General features: G+C 43.6%; 1 protein-coding gene across 16 annotated transcripts in view; it reads left to right on the top strand.

The window, feature by feature from the left end:
- The first annotated feature begins 209 nt into the window (after positions 1 to 209).
- The window catches only part of CHD8 (chromodomain helicase DNA binding protein 8), a 71,573-nt gene continuing 57,383 nt past the window's right edge, over positions 210 to 14,399 (top strand). For 5 of the 16 annotated variants that reach the window (XM_063644654.1, XM_063644653.1, XM_063644652.1 and 2 more), the window contains exon 1: positions 328 to 445. The gene's annotated coding sequence lies outside the window, so the exon portion shown is untranslated. Of the gene's footprint in view, positions 446 to 14,399 lie in introns of all 16 variants that reach the window. The other 11 variants (XM_063644663.1, XM_063644657.1, XM_063644649.1 and 8 more) reach the window with 4 other exon arrangements.

Genomic DNA, 14,399 nt, shown 5'->3' with positions numbered 1-14,399 from the left:
CAGTCCCCGAGTCCGAGCCAAGATGGCTTCCCAGAAGTAGGTAACTAAGTGTTGTTTTAGTTCAGAGCGCCCCCAATGGCGGGGGTCAAAAAAAGAAACCGAGGGGCCTGGCCGCCTGTGAACTGAGTAGTCAGAGGCGAGCCGCCGCCAGATTTTATTTTCAATCAGGCATATTTGTGGTCGCCTACGTACCCGTCTCATCCTCCTAGGACCTTCCACCCTCAAGAGACTTCCTGGATGGCGCTCACACTAGCTCTCTGGAAGAGGCCGGGCTTCGGTGCTGCCATTGGCGGATGGGAGCGCAAGGGGGCGGAGCCTAGGGAGAATGGACTACTAGCAAGCTAGATTGAGGCGAGGGCTGGCCATGCTCCGCCGGAAGGCGCCTTGTTCTCGGAGAGGGTGAGTTGAAACGCTGCCTGGAAAGGAAGCACCAGGACTTGCACAGGTAGGCTTCCCGCTCACACCCGCTCCTCAGTGCTGGGCCAGGAGTCAGCAAAAGCTGAGGCTCTCAGAGATTTGATTTAAGTAACTCCTCCTCCTCTCTCTTCCACCCCCTGCTCGCCCCCGAGTTGTGAGGGATCAGGTGCGGGGTGATGCTCCGGACTGAACTAGTCTCCTTTGTGAGAGGCTGGGGGAGAGAGTGGCTGCCGGGCCGCGGGGTCCGAGCCGGGCCGAGCCGCGAGGGACTGCTTGGGACGCTGTGGAGTTTTCAGGGCTTGTCATTGCATTACTGGGCGTAGTGTAGATTGGAGGCGGCGCCTTGTTCTCTCTTCAGAGAAGGGAAAACTCCCTGGCCCCGTTTGGTTACTCCATACTTTGGATTCAGAAATAGGTGGTTAGGGTTTTCTACTTCTTTTTATTTTTCTTTTTTCTTCTGTATTTTAATAATAAAGGTGGGTAGGAAAGCATGGGGTAAGCGTATGCAGATTGTTACTCATTCTCAGGTGTAAGTTCTGTGTGTCTCCTGGGAGTGAAGAGCAGGCTGTTGGAGAATGTTTAGAGACGGTGGGAAGAGAGGAGCTCAAGCCTTGCATCTTCCTTGACAGGTCTGCAGAGCTCACTGGTTTTCCGTTGCATTATGTAAACTCTTCACTGATAGAAGACCCCTCCCCCTGCCTTGGAGCGAATGCAGTTTCTTTATTTACCTGTCTCTAGTGTCGCAGGGAATTTCCCTCTAGCAGCTGTGCAAATGCAGCAGTCTCTTGCTTTTTAAGAGACAGTCTTGAAGCGATTAGGGTCTTCACAGAAAAGGTATATAGTGGACCGATCTCTTGTATGCTAAGCAAAGTGAGCCAGAAGTCAAAGATTTAGAACTCTGTCTTTTTCTATTAAAGAATAAACAGCGGAGCGCCCCAAACACAAGCCAGGGGAGCGCCTTGTCAGTGTCTGCTGCATCCTACCGTCACACCATCGTCCACAGATCGTTTCATCTCCATGCTTTTCTGAGTTTGTCGACTCAGTCAAGGATTCTCAGCCTAGGTTAGCATCTGCTGAAGTCATCTGGTGTGGGGCACATTACATATCGAAAGTGAGTTTGTGATTTGGATAGTGTCGTGTGTTAGTTAATTAGATCGTGTCTTCTGTTTAGGAATTTCTTTTGTATTGGTCACCCAGTAGGTTTCAGAACAAATTCTAGTCAACCTCATAGAGCAAGATGTGAGAAACTTATTTCAAGTACTTTGGAATTATCCCAACCCTTAAAAAAAATAGTTATGATAAGAAAAACATTTTCCATGTAAGAAGACCTTCTGTTGCAAGAGAGGCGCGTCAGTGGATCTGAAGGCAAGTGAAAGACATTGGCCAAAGAGAGAGTAGGCAAGTGTGAAGAGACAGGCTTGGGAGAAGGTTTAAAACTGAAATAGTGGGCTAGGCGCCGTGGCTCATGCTTGTAATCCCAGCACTTTGGGAGGTGGAGGCGGGCGGATCACTTGAAGTCAGGAGTTCGAGACCAGCCTGACCAACATGGTGAAACCCCGTCTCTAAAAGTACAAAAAATACCAAAAAAAAAAATTAGCCGGGCATTGTGATGTGCGCCTGTAGTCCCAGCTACATGGGAGGCCAAGGCATGAAAATCGCTTGAACCCTGGAGGTGGAGATTGCAGTGAGCCAAGATCGTGCCACTGCATTCCGGCCTGGGCGACACAGCCGGAGTGAAATAGCAAAGGAGTAATGGATTGGGATAAGGGATATAATGGAACAGTGTATGAGTACTTGAACAGTTTTTGTATTCTCCATGTTTGATCTGTCCTGTGCATCTGCTCTTTTGGTTTTGTCAGTTTTCTTTTCTTTTCTTTTTTGAGACGGCGTCTTGCTCTGTCACCAAGGCTGGAGTGCAATGGCATGATCTGGGCTCACTGCAACCTCCGCCTCCCAGGCTCAAGTAATTCTCCTGCCTCAGCCTTCTGAGTAGCTGGGATTACAGGCGCCCGCCACCACGCTCGGCTAATTTTTTTTTTTTATTTTTAGTAGAGACGGGGTTTCACCGTATTGGCTAGGCTGGTCTTGAACTTCTGACCTCGAGATCCTCCCACCTCGGCCTCCCGAAGTGCTGGGATTACAGGCATGAGCCACTTTTCTAAGCAAAACTACCACGTAAGATTAATTTGTGGGTATCAAAACTGTGTTTGCTTACTGAAGAAATAAGATTTGATATTCTCATCTGTGAAAGGACTAACATTCAGATGAATGCTAAATGCTTTAGTGAACTGTTTGTCTACAGCTCTGGAAGAGTTGAGCTATCTTCTGAGCTTACATTGAGCCTAATACTTGGGAGGAAAACAGAAGACAAACATTTCTCCCGAGACTCCACTTTCACCTCTAGAATCACTCTACTTCTGGAGTTGCATTTGAGCAAGTCCTTGACCTGCAGGTCTTCGCGTGACCTGTCCTTACATTACTGTGACCATTGTGGTATAATATTTACTATTTTACCTTTAGCAGTTGATAGACTATCATGTTTCTTATCTCACTTTAACTTTTTATATCCCGTCTTTCATGATCTATGATCTTTTATTCTTTTGTCTCACCAAGTGGTGATCTTTTCATCTTCCTGTGATTTTGTGCACTTTCCTTTTCGCTTAATTCACTGACATTGTATGTTTTTGCTTCTGTTTAGCTGAAACCTTTTAGGGAATGTAAATTTTGTATTTTTAGTAGTTTCACCATATTGGCCAGGCTGGTCTTTAACTCCTGACCTCGTGAAAATTGAAACCTTTTAGGGAATCTAATTTTCAAGATGTGGTCTTTCTTTGGTACCTAGTACCCAAATGAGAGTTGTCTGTCTGTCTGTCTTTCTTCTTTCTTTCTTTCTTTTCTTTCTGTCTTTCTTTCTTTCTGAGACGGGGGTCCATCTTGCCCCAGCTGGTCTTGAACTCCTCGGCTCAAGTGATCCTCCCACCTTGGCCTCCCAAAGTGCTGGGATTACAGGTGTGGGCTACCACACCCAGCCTGACAGTTGTATTTTTTTTTTTTTTTTTTTTTTGAGACGGAGTCTCGCTGTGTCACCCAGGCTGGAATGCAGTGGTGCAATCTCTGCTCACTGCAAGCTCTGCCTCCCAGTTCAAGCGATTCTTCTGCCTCAGCCTTCTGAGTAGCTGGGACTACAGGTGCGCACCACCACGCCCGGCTAATTTTTGTATTTTTAGTAGAGACAGGGTTTCACCATATTGGCCAGGCTGGTCTTTAACTCCTGAACTCGTGATCGGCCTGTCTCAGCCACCCAAAGCGCTGGGATTACAGGCGTGAGCCACTGCGCCCGGCTGACAGTTGTATCTCTATGTAATGAGGTTGTTGTATGAAGTTTTCTTTTTTTTTTTTTTTTTTTTTTGAGATGAGTCTCCCTATGTCACCCAGGCTGTAGTGCAGTGGCGCGATCTCGGCTCTCTGCAACCTCCGCCTCCTGGGTTCAAGTGATTCTCCTGCTTCCGCTTCCCAAGTAGCTGGGGTTAAGGCGTGTGCCACAACGCCCGGCTAATGTTTTGTATTTTTAGCAGAGACAGGGTTTCACCATGTTGGCCAGGCTTGTCTCAAACTCCTGACCTCAGGCTGATCTGCCTGCCTCGGACTCCCAAAGTGCTAGGATTACAAGTGTGAGCCACCACACCTGGCCTGAAGTTTTCTTTTACTTAAAGTTTATTTAACATTTATTGCATTCTGGCTAGGTGCAGTGGCTCACTCCTGTAATCTCAGCACTTTGGGAGGCCAAGGCGGGCATCCTAGGCAACATGGTGAAACTCCGTCTCTACTTAAAAAAACACAAAAATTAGCTGGGCGTGGTGGCGCAGTCCTGTAGGCCCAGCTACTCGGGAGGCTGAGGCAGGAGAATCGCTTGAACTGGGGAGGCAGAGATGGCAGTGAGCCGAGATCGCGCCACTGCACTGTAGCCTGGTGACAGAGCGGGACTCCATCTCAAAACGACAACAAAACATTTACTGCATTCTAGATTTTGTCTTGGATAACCTTTTTCTCCTTTAATCTCTCAGTTTTGTGGGTGAGTAAACTTTAAATGAAACTCTAAAGTTTTCATTGTATTTGTATTGTAAAATAAGTCCACCTCTTTGTAGTTACTTAATGTTTTACGTTTAAACTACAAAGTATCTTAATCTCTGAGGTTTCTCATTAAGCTGTCCTCTAGGTAACATTTCTTTTGCCCTTTTATTATTAATTATATAGTTTCCATCCTTCACTAGGCCCTTAGTTTGTTAATGTTACATGAAGCAAAATGGTCAACTTCAAAATATCTTATTTGTTGCCTTCAGGTTGCAGCAGGAGACTTAAAGCTCGTAATTTCTACCCGTTAATTGTATGGTAGAGGATAATAAAAATTCCAGCAGTCATAGATAGAAATTAGCCTGGCATAGATAATTACTTTTTTTTTTTGAGACAGAGTCTCTGTTGCCCAGGGTGGAGTGCAATGGGGCGATCTTGGCTCAGCACAACCTCCGCCTCCTGGGTTCAAGTGACTCTCCTGCCTCAGCCTCCCGAGTAGCTGGGACTATAGGCGCATGCCATCATGCCCGGCTAATTTTTGTATTTTTAGTAGAGTTGGGGTTTCACTATGTTGGCCAGGCTGGTCTCAAACTCCTAGGCTCAAGCTATCCTCCTGCCTCTGCCTCCCTAAGAGCTGGGATTACAGGTGTGAGCTACCGCGCTCTGCTGATAATTACTTTTACGTTAGTCTTCAGCAGGGAAAGATCTAGAAATATATTTTAAGCAGTGGAGCAGTGTAGGGATCTTAGACAACATTCTAACCTCTTCAAATTCAGATTCTCCTGTAGTATGTTCTCACTAGTTTGTTTGGAAAGAGTTTCCAGAACTATGATTTACTGTTATGTGTAATTATTAAGAAAGGGTTGACCTTGTCATTTAAGGAGTGAAATATCCCTGATTTTCTTTCCTTTGTATATTAATATTTCCATAGATATTTATTGTATATGACTTCATTTTATTTGTTGTTTATTTCATTTAAAAAAGATAATTAAATAGCATGCTACTGAAATTACCAGATAATTTCCAGGACTGTGCTTCATTGCTCCCTTGTATGTTAGCACCTTAAATGTGATAGTGCCAATCCTTTGGGTAATGTCTGAATATTCCAGTGATTAGTAATTTCCTAATAACACCTTTTTGTTTTCAGAGTCTGTAATTCTTCTAAGACTATGTCAGTAGCTTTCCAATAAAGGATATATATTAACTGAATTCTTAATTTTATTTGAGAAGAAGGATACTCAACAGCTATAAGGTCTTACACTTTTTTTTTTCTTTTTTTCTGTTTTTTTTTTGTTTTTTTTTGTTTTTTTTTTTTTTTTTAAGAGACAGGATCTTACTCTGTTTGTTATGTAGGCTGGAGCGCAGTGGTGCAATTATAGCTCACTGCAACCTCAAACTTTTTGGCCCAAGTAGTCCTCCCGTCTCAGCCTCCCAAGTAGCTGGGGTTACAGGCTGGCCCATGTCACAGTGCTCAGCTGAGAGTTGTAAAATGTTTAAGGTTTCTCAGATTGTCTCTTGTATTATAGAAACCTTTGGAATTTCCTGCTTTCTTTTTTTCTTCCACATACTTTGGGGATGCACTATATCTTTGGGGCTTATTTCTTTGGGACATGGTTATTCAGAAGTACATTGTCATATTAGTGATATGGGAATTTCTTTTTGGTTAGTTCTAGAAGAAACCAGTGATTTCTGTAGTTTGGCTGTCTATTTAGATAGACCCAAATCATAACAGAATTTCGTGTATGGAACATGATTTTATCAGATACACATCTATCTAAGTAAACATCACTAATGGTAAGATGTTTCTGGATTTTTGAATTTTTTCATCTTTTTTTTCATTTTCTATTGCTGCTGCACAAATTAGTGGATTTTTGAATAGGGGCTAGCAAGTTGCATGAACATTGAACTTTTACTCAGTATTTTTCATTTCTTCTACTCAGTACCCAGTCATTCTTGTTTTTCCTCCCCTTCCTGGGTCTGGGGCACATTAGTCAGTTCTTCCTTAATTTGCATATCAATTCTCCTATAAAATGTAGTGCTTTCGCCTGTTTTACAAATATGACTGCTTTTTTAAATGAAAATTTAAATATATAGTGTAGGCAATGGTTACTTCCTTTCACTACGCTCCCGAAAGTCATGGGAGTCAAAAGCTAAGTAAGCTGGATCTGGGCATGTGAACTACCAAGGGACAGTCTAGTCAGTTGGAAACTAAAAGTTACCACAAGCAGGTATTGTGAAGTAAATGGAATACTTAAGAAATAGACACTGACATATTCCCACAAACTAAAAGTGATTAGTTGAATTACCTGGGATGTTACTCTAGATCACAAGTGCTGGTTGAAATCTGTTTCATGGTTATGATGTTAAAGACTTGTGCTGCTTTCTCAGCACGGTAGTTCTGGAGTCCTTTCATCCTGCCCAGCAGTCCTGCCATTCTAATTGTGCAACTTTTACATCTATTTCGGTATCCCTCCATTCTGCCTAACAGATCAGCTCTGCCAAGTCTCTGAGGAGTAATTTTGCTTTGAGAGAAGCCTTCAGTGGTACTGTTTTAAGATATTGGATGGAGAATAATAAATTCCTTTTTATTTGCCTACTATGTGCCAAACATTGTATGTTATCTTTTAAGAATAACTGAAATGTATGTGCTGCTAGTTTCATTTTACAGGGAAAATAAAAAAAGACTGTGAGGTTAGTAACACAACCAAGAGTAGGAGGAACTCTGGTCTGACTTCAAAGCCCCATTTATTATCCAGCCTCCCTCCTTTTATTTTATTTTATTTATTTATTTTGTGATGAAGTCTTGCTCTGTCGCCCAGGCTGGAGTGCAGTGGCACGATCTCGGCTCACTGCAAGCTCCGCCTCCCGGGTTCTCACCATTCTCCTGCCTCAGCCTCCCGAGTAACTGGGACTACAGGTGCCCGCCACCACGCCTGGCTAATTTTTTGTATTTTTAGTAGAGACGGGGTTTCACCTTGTTAGCCAGGATGGTCTTGATCTCCTGAGCTCGTGATCTGCCCGCCTCGGCCTCCCAAAGTACTGAGATTACAGGTGTGAGCCACCGTGCCCAGCCCAGCCTCCCTCCTTTTAAAAGTTCAGTGCTGGTCCAGGTGCAGTGGCTCACGCCTGTAATCCCAGCACTTTGGGAGGGGGAGGCGGGCGGATCATGAGGTCAGGAGTTTGAGACCAGCCTGACCAACATGGTGAAACCTCCGTCTCTACTAAAAATTAAAAAAAAAAAAAAAATTAGCTGGGTGTAGTGGCGCGTGCCTGTAGTCCCAGCTACTCAGGAGGCTGAGGCAGGAGAATCGCTTGAATCTGGGAGGCGGAGCTTTCAGTGAGCTGAGATTGAGCCACTGCACTCCAGCCTGGGTGACTGAGTGAGACTGCGTCTCAAAAAACAAAAAAAAGTTCAGTGCTGACCCCTGTGTGCAAACTGTCTTTGACCACAGCACTAGACAGGTAGGTATTCAGTAGCCTGTTAAAGCTGTGCCTTTGAAAATTGTAGAACCTTGAGAATGTAAGATTTATTTATGTCTTTGTATCTCTGTTAAAACGAAAAAGAATAGTTTGTTTCTTTTATTTAACTCAGTTATTTTGAAGATAAGATTATGTGAAATACTTTAAGCTGTACAGGGGAAAATGACTTGGTCAGTCTTGCATATAACTCACTTTTTTAGCCAATGCAAGTCAGTTTAGCCCATTAAAATTTCATGAATCCCATGTCACTGGGGTCACTTTTTAGGCACAAGTCTGGTAATAACAGTGTTTTATGGTGTTTCTCCTCCCACACATACTCTTTTAGCATAATGGTTGCAGTGAAAACAATTCCGTATAGCCTCTGGTTATTAAGTAAATATTTATATATTTCTATTAGGCTGAACAAATTTATGTGTACTTGGCTCAGTTAAAATAGGACATGCAGGAATGTATGTGGGGGAGCATGAAGAGGACAGGAATCTGTTACCTAAATTAACATATATTGTTACTTATGTTGGATCCTCAAAAGTGGTAGTATAAGGTGAACATTGGCCCAGTTAGAGATTTCTCATCTAGAACACAGAGTATTATTTTCACCTTAGTGACCATGAGCCAGTGAAGAGCAACTTTTCCAGATCCAGTCCAAACTTGACCTAAGTCTAATGTTCCCCAAAGATTAGGCTCTTATTTTCTGTATTAAGACTTAGGCCAAAACTTGAGGGTTTTACTGGAAAAAAAAAAAAAATCTACAATGAGGTTGACTTAGGAAAAAAAAAAAGAATCCATGCTCTATTTTTGAGTCATAAGGATATAGTGTTATCCGGCTGGGCGCAGTGGCTCACGCCTATAATCCTAGCACTGTGAGAGACTGAGGCAAGTTGATCACCTGAGGTTGGGAGTTTGAGAGCAGCCTGACCAATATGGTTAAACCCCGTCTGTACTAAAAATACAAAAATTAGCCAGATGTGGTGGTGTGTGCCTGTACTCCCAGCTACTCAGGAGGCTGAAGTGGGAGAATCACTTGAACCCTGGAGAAGGAGGTTGCAGTGAGCTGAGATCGTGCTGCTGCATTCAAACCTGGGCAACAGGGGGAGACCCTGTCTCAAACAAACAAACAAAAAAGGATATAGTGTCATCCGTTCACTTCTTGCCACAGCTGGAACCTAACCCTGACGGGGTAACTAACATTTCATTACTGTCAACAGCGAGTACCTCACTCTAGAAAACAGTCTTTCATGTGTAGTGCCATACAACCCCTTTTGCTTTATGTAAAAGCTGTGTCTGCCATAGCTACTCAAAAGTGAAGGTGCTTGTAATTTTATGATACTTCTTCTGAATGTTTCTGGTAGGAAACTGTGCTACTGCCCTTTTGTTGTCATGCAGTCTGAGTGAGGGAAGCCGTTGCTTTGGCTCAGAAACTTCTCTCCCACACACCTTCAACTGGAAATTCAGTGCATTCCTTCAACAAAAATACATTGAATGCCCATTACCACCCGATAAGCAAAGGGAATACTGTAATGGACAAGTCATAGACAAGCCCTTACCCTTGTGGAACTTGCATTCTAATGGGGGAGAGAGAGTGGACATCAAACAATTATATAATCAGTTATTCAATCTTTACAACAAAGGAGAAGTACTGGATGTTATAAGACAATTTATAATGGGGCATGTAACCTAGAGCATAGTATAGTAAGGTGGTTAAGAGTGTGTCTTCTGGAGCTACACTGCCTAAATTTGAATCTGGTACTACTTTTCACTAGCTGTAGGATATTGGGCAAGGTATTATCTCTTTGTGCCTCAGTTTCCACATCTGTGAAATAGAGATAGTTATTTTAGTCTTGTTAAGAAAATTAAATAAGAGGCCGGGAGCTGTGTCATGCCAAAGTAATCCTAGCACTTTGGGAAGCTGAGGCAGGCCAATTACTTGAGGCCAGGAGTTCCAGACCAGCCTGGGCAACATGGCAAAACCCTGTCTCTACCAAAAATGCAAAATTAGCCAAGCGTGGTGGCATGTGCCTGTTGTCCCAGCTGCTTGGGAGGCTGAAGCAGAGGAATTGCTTGAGCCTGGGAGACAGAGGTTGCAGTGAGCCGAGATGGTGCCACCTTCAGCTTGGGTGACAGAATGATACCCTGTCTCAAAAAAAAAAAAAAAAAAAAAGGAAGAAAAGTATATTAATACATTTTCATTGCTTAGAAGAGTGCCTGGCATGTAATGTACATTCAAAAATTTTAGCTGTTACTAGTCTGGGAAATCAAGGGAAACTTTTTTCTTTTTTCTTTTTTTTTTTTTGAGACGGAATCTCGCTGTGTTACCCAGGCTGGAGTGCAGTGGTGCAATCTTGGCTCACTGCAACCTCTGCTGCCTGGGTTCAAGCAATTCTTCTGCCTCAGCCTCCCGAGTAGCTGGGATTACAGGTGCCTGCCACCGCACCTGGCTAATTTTTGTAGTTTTAGTAGAGACGGGGTTTCACCATCTTTTTTTTGAGACGGAGTCTCGCTCTGTCGCCAGGCTGGAGTGTAGTGGCACAATCTCGGCTCACTGCAACCTTCACCTCCTGGATTCAACTGATTCTCCTGCCTCAGCCTCCCGAGTAGCTGGGATTACAGGTGCCCGCCAGCACGCCCGGCTAATTTTCGTACTTTTAGTAGAGACAGGGTTTCACCATCTTGGCCAGGCTGGTCTCGAACTCCTGACCTCGTGATCCACCCGCCTCGGCCTCCCAAAGTGCTGAGATTACAGGTCTGAGCCACCGTGCCCAGCTGACTTTTTTTTTTTTTTTTGAGACCAAATCCTGCCCTGTCGCCCAGGCTGGAGTGCAGTGGCACGATTTTGGCTCACTGCAACCTCTGCCTACTGGATTCAAGCAATTCTTCCGCCTCCCAGATTCAAGCAATTCTCCTGCCTCAGCCTCCCAGGTAGCTGGGATTACAGGCGTACACCACCATGCCTGGCTAAATTTTTATTTTATTTTGAGTAGAGATGGAGTTTCACCATCTTGGCCAGGCAGGTCTTGAATTCTTGACCTCGTGATCCACACGCCTCGGCCTCCCAAAGTGCTGGGATTACAGGTGTGAGCCACCACGCCTGGCCCAACTTTTTGTTGAAATGAGCTTTGAAGGATAAGTAAGAATTAAAGTGGCAGAATGGAAGAGAACCAGTTAGAAGGTAATTGCAGTAGTCCAGGGAAATGAAGATGGTAAATTGAGCCATCTTTTGAGCCAAAGGGTAATAAAGGCAGAAGTAGATGGATTTGAGGGATCTTTAGGAGGTAAAGATGGGAATTTAAAATACTGGGTACGGGTAGTAAGGTAGGTTTCTGGTCTGTGCAACCATGACTATCCAGATAGGAGATGGTGGAGAATGATTACCAGTTTGTGTATGTGCACATGTGGTAGTGGGATGAGGATGGGGGAACTGGAGAGTCTACCAAGAAAAGCTATGGATTAAGCAGGGAGATATACAGACCTAGAATTCAAAGGTGACATCTTGCCCAGAGATGTGAGAGACATAAGCATATAATTTATTGAAGAAAATAATTAATAATAATTGAGGTGATGTATTGGAATTAGACATCCTTGAAAAGAAAGTATAGAATGAAAAGAAGGCCTGGGACCAAAGTGAACTTCAATTAAAGGGGTGGTATAGGAAAAAAGTGGCAAATGTTTTTTTTTTTTTAAAAAGTGGTTAAATAGATTGAAGGAAAACTTGAAAAGTGTGGTGTCCTGTAAGCCATGGGAAAAAATGTTTGAGGGTGGGAGTGGTGTTTTTGCAATTTTTGTGATCCTTCCTTGGATCCTTTAGAGTGTGAAGTCTCACCACTCAAAATGGGATACTAGTGACATAGAACATCTGGAGCAGGCTTAGGCTGACCAAAGCCATTTAGTTGAACATGATCTTCAGACTCTAGAATCTAGAATGTAGCTATTCCTGTTCACCTTAAATTAGATTTAATATAAAAGGAGAGAGAGCTAGAGTGTGCACTCAAGCTCATAGGTATTAGCCAACTGAAACTAAACTATTTTGGAGGCCATTAATCTGGGTAGTGATCCTCTCTCAGGCTGATTACTGTAACCTAGGTATAGATATTGGCAAAAACAATTTTTTTTTCCAATTTCTCCAGCAACATTTGTTGAGTACCTACTAGGACTTAGCAGTTATGTGTCAAGTACTGTGCCAGTTGTTTCATTAATCCTCATAAATGTTCCTGTAACTTAATACTGTTATCCCCTTTATGTAGAGGAATGAGCTAGACTTAGAAAGGTTGATTTTCTTGACGGGACAGAAATTTGAACCCAGGTCCCTTGGACTTCAAAGCTCATTATATTTCCATATACAAATGTAAGTAAAATATAAAGTAAAAGATAATTATCCTAAAAGAGGACTACACATAATGCTATGAAAACTCACATGGACAGATTCACTTCTGGTTTGACAGTGGAAAGTAGGTATCAGAAAGGCTTTCAATTATTACATCGAATGGACATTTTAAAGTTTTTTTGTTTTGTTTTGTTTTGTTTTGAGACGGGGTCTCGCTCTGTCGCCCAGGCTGGAGTGCAATGGCGTGATCTCGGCTCACTGCAAGCTGCGCCTCCCGGGTTCACGCCATTCTCCTGCCTCAGCCTCCTGAGTAGCTGGGAATACAGGCGCCCGCCACCACACGTGGCTAATTTTCTGTTATTTTTTAGTAGAGACGGGGTTTCACCATGTTAGCCAGGATAGTCTCGATCTCCTGACCTCTCGTGATCTGCCCGCCTCGGCCTCCCAAAGTGCTGGGATTACATGCGTGAGCCACAGCGCCCAGTCCTAAAGTTCTTATATGGTTGGACATTTTTGCTTTGTTTGATATGATTGATCACTCTTCCCCTGCAAATCTCTATTCTCTGCCTCTGTGACACTGCACTGTCTTGCTTCTCTAGCTGCTTTTTCTCTACCTGCTTAAGAAGGCATTATTCTGATTCTTAATTTCTGATGTTCTCCTGGGTTCCTCCTTAGCTTTTCTCACTCCGCTAAAAATCTCAGCTGGGTCTCCAGCTAAGTGTTTTCTTTTTTTTTTTTTTGAGACGAAGTCTCACTCTGTCACCCAGGCTGGAGTGCAGTGGCGCAATCTCGGCTCACTGCAAGCTCCACCTCCTGGGTTCACGCCATTCTCCTGCCTCAGCCTCCCGAGTAGCTGGGATTACAGGCGCCTGCCACCACACCCGGCTAATTTTTTGTATTTTTAGTAGAGACGGAGTTTCACCGTATTAGCCAGGATGGTCTCGATCTCCTGACCTCGTGATCCTCCCGCCTCGGCTTCCCAAAGTGCTGGGATTACAGGTGTGAGCCACTGAGCCCAGCCCAGCTAAGTGTTTTCTTTATCCTGCATAGTGTTTAGTTTTCTTAAAAAATTAGTTATTTACAGTCAAAATTCTGGCTTTTGGAAAATCTGAAGTTTTCTTTCAACCTTGGATGTATGTTTGTATTTGGCAGGACTTAATTAGAAGTGAATTGCAGCTACATTCTTCGGAATGGATATAGGTTCTCCAGTTCTTCACAGACATTAACATTCTCTTGTCTCTCCCAGCAATATTTGTGCAATTGTTTGTTTTCTTTCTTTCTTTCTTTCTTTCTTTCTTTCTTTCTTTCTTTCTTTCTTTCTTTCTTTCTTTTCTTTCTTTCTTCCTTTCTTCCTTTCTTTCTTTTCTTTCCTTTCTTTCCTTTCTCCCTTCCCCTCCCCTCCCTTCTCCTCTCCTCCCCTCTCTCTTTTCTCCTTTCCAATAGGGTCTCTGTCACCCAGGCTGGAATGCAGTGTCATGAACATGGCTCACTGCAGCCTTAAGTGATCCTCTTGCCTTAGCCTCCCAAGTAGCTGAGACCACAGCATGTGCCACCATGCCTGGCTAATTTTTTATTTTATTTTATTTTATTTTATTTTATTTTATTTTATTTTATTTTAAGACAGGGTCAGACTCTGTTGCCCAGGCTACAGTACAGTGGCCCAGTCTTGACTCATTGCAACCTCAACTTCCCGGGCTCAGGCAATCCTCCTGCCTCAGCCCTCAAAGCAGCTGGGTCTATAGGCCTGTGTCACACGCCTGGCTAATTTTTGTATTTCTGTAGAGACAGGGTTTCGCCGTGTTGCCCGGGCTGGTCTTGAACTCTTGGGCTTAAGCAATCTGCCTGCCTCCACCTCCCAGTGATGGGATTACAGGCATGAGCCACTGCACCCGGCCTAATTGTAGAGACAGTCTCCCTTTGTTACCCAGGCTGATCTCAAACTCCTGGGCTCAAGCAATTCTCTGGCCTTGGCCTCCCAGCCTTGCAGTTTTTCTTATCCTTGATCTGCTCTTCACATTCCCTGGGTAATCTCCACTTTTACAGCTAACACTTAGTTGCTAATAACTCTCAAAATCTATCTCCAAGCCAGACTTTTAGACTCATACAGCCAACC

This window comes from Symphalangus syndactylus, chromosome 8 (assembly GCF_028878055.3).
Source record: "Symphalangus syndactylus isolate Jambi chromosome 8, NHGRI_mSymSyn1-v2.1_pri, whole genome shotgun sequence".
In the NCBI taxonomy this organism is placed as follows: Eukaryota; Metazoa; Chordata; class Mammalia; order Primates; family Hylobatidae; genus Symphalangus; species Symphalangus syndactylus.
The sequence above is the reverse complement of the archived record's forward strand: the minus strand, read 5'-3'. Positions and strand labels throughout refer to the sequence as shown.